At 47.4% G+C, this 1,805-nt stretch overlaps 1 pseudogene; it reads left to right on the top strand.

The window, feature by feature from the left end:
* The first annotated feature begins 577 nt into the window (after nucleotides 1-577).
* On the top strand, nucleotides 578-1,557 carry LOC101639800 (annotated as a pseudogene).
* The last annotated feature ends 248 nt before the right edge of the window (nucleotides 1,558-1,805 follow it).

A 1,805-nucleotide genomic window follows, 5' to 3' on the forward strand; every position in this document is an offset into this window, starting at 1 on the left:
GAGCACTTCACTGTGCTCATGCAGAACCTGTGATGGTTCAAGAGGAAGTCAAGAGAGAGAACAAGGGGATAGTGTGCGGTTTAAAGTCATCAAAGGGTTGTGTCAGGCCTGCATCCTCTAACCAGACTTACTCAATCTCTAAGGTGAGAAAAGACTCAAAGAAGCTAGATTAGCTGAATAAATGCTCATCAGGAATATAGGAATCTTTATTAACAACCTGTGATATGCTGATGACAACCTGGTTTGCTGAAAGTGCGGAGGATTAAAGCACTTGCTGATGAAGTTCAAGGGCAGAGGCCTTCAGCATGGGTTACAACTCAATGTGAAAAAATCCCAAATCCTCACAACTGTACCAATAGGAGAAACATGATGAATGGAGCTAAATTTGAAGGTGGTAAGCATTTCATCTTGCTTGGACTCATAATCAATGCTCATGCAAACTGCTGTCAAGAGACCAAACTACACTTTGCATTGGGTAAATCTACACAAGATGTCTTTAAAGCACTGAGAAGCAAAAATGTTACTCTGAAGATTCAGGTGTACTTGACCTACGCCATGTTGTTTCTAATGTCCTAATATGCAAGTGAAAGCACACATTGGAAAAGGAGGACCAGTTTCCTCCTGCGCTCTTCTCCCTGCGCCTTGCCCACCACAGACACTGAGCCTCCACTGCTGCAGAGCCAGCTGCCACACAGGATCCCTTGAGCTGCAGTACCTGGGCCACATGGAACACATCCTCCACCATGGCGTCAGGAAGGAGGACCGCACAGGCACCGGTACCCTGTCTGTGTTTGGCATACAGGCGTGTTACAGCTTGAGTGATGAAGTCCTTCTGCTGACAGCCAAGCGTGTGTTCTGGAAGGGTGCTCTGGAGGAGTCGCTGTGGTTTATCACGGGATCCACCAAAGCTAAAGAACTCTCCTCCAAGGGAGGGAAGCTCTGGGATGCCAAGGGGTCACGAGACTTCTTGGAGGGCCTGGGGTTCTGTACCTGAGAAGAAGGAGATTTAGGCCCAGTCTATGGCTTTCAGTGGAGCCATGTTGGGGCTGAATATAAAGATATGAATTCTGATTACTCAGGTCAAGGTGCAGACCTGCTGCAAAAGGTCACTGACACAATCAAAACCAACCCTGATGACAGAAGAACCATCAGGTGTGCTTGGAATTCTAGAGACCTTCCTCAGATGGTGCTGCCTCCTTGCCTCGCCCTCTGCCAGTTCTGCGTGGTGAACAGCGAGCTGTCCTGCCAGCTGTACCAGAGGTCAGGTGACATGGGTCTGGCGGTGCCTTTCAACATCGCCAGCTACGCCTTGCTCACCTACATGATCGCACACATAACAGTCCTGAAGCCGGGTGACTTTTTACATACGTTGGGAGATGCACATATTTACCTGAATGTTGAACCCCTGAGAAAGTTCAGCTCCAGCGAGAACCAAGACCTTTCCCCAAGGTCAACATTCTGTGAAAAGTTGAGACCATTGATGATTTCAAAGCTGAAGACTTCCAGATTCAACGATACAACCCTCATCCAACTATTAAAGTGGAAATGGCTGTCTAGAGGGCATAAGGAGGGGTTGGCCACTAGGGGATGGACTGGAGGCCCAGGTGAAAACGTCCTTTTTGCTATAAAGGAAAAAGGAACTACGAGGTCAAAACGCTCTGGGTTACCTATGAGTTACTACTCATTTTAAATGGCTCCTCTCACGCATGTTGCCAATAACAAGGGCATTAGTGTCAGTTCTTTTAGTAATAAAAGGTCTTAAGCTTGGTTAACTCACTAAGGATGTGTGAAAGGGCTGAACTTCT

This window comes from Echinops telfairi, unplaced genomic scaffold (genome assembly GCF_000313985.2).
Source record: "Echinops telfairi isolate 266 unplaced genomic scaffold, ASM31398v2 ScPeMD7_5592;HRSCAF=6446, whole genome shotgun sequence".
Taxonomy (NCBI): domain Eukaryota; kingdom Metazoa; phylum Chordata; class Mammalia; order Afrosoricida; family Tenrecidae; genus Echinops; species Echinops telfairi.